The 275-nt window shown below is 47.6% G+C and overlaps 1 protein-coding gene across 1 annotated transcript in view; it reads right to left on the bottom strand.

Moving 5' to 3' along the window:
- The window catches only part of LOC119589210 (zinc finger SWIM domain-containing protein 4-like), a gene marked incomplete at its 5' end in the record, with an annotated part of 30,678 nt that overhangs the window by 19,237 nt on the left and 11,166 nt on the right, over positions 1-275 (bottom strand).

Here is a 275-nt window from a genome sequence, read left to right as displayed (position 1 = left end):
GTTCAGAAAACGTTGCATTCAACCCTTGTGTATATATATTGTGCAGATTGTAAAAGTTTTGGAAAACAATTTACAGCATGGCGCACGCGAATATTTTACCGAGGGGGAGACTGACTCTATTGTGTTACGTGCACCGACCGTAGACTTTGGCTCACTGCAGTTTATTGGGGGGTTGCCGTGAGCCATTATTGGCGCGGGTTCATGTCGGGTTACACGTCCTCTGTGCGCCGGGATGAAGGCCGATCCTGCTATTACTATATACGTATGGATGGCGT

The sequence above is a fragment of the Penaeus monodon genome, chromosome 25 (assembly GCF_015228065.2).
Source record: "Penaeus monodon isolate SGIC_2016 chromosome 25, NSTDA_Pmon_1, whole genome shotgun sequence".
NCBI lineage: Eukaryota > Metazoa > Arthropoda > Malacostraca > Decapoda > Penaeidae > Penaeus > Penaeus monodon.
This window is presented reverse-complemented; position numbering and strand designations above follow the sequence as displayed.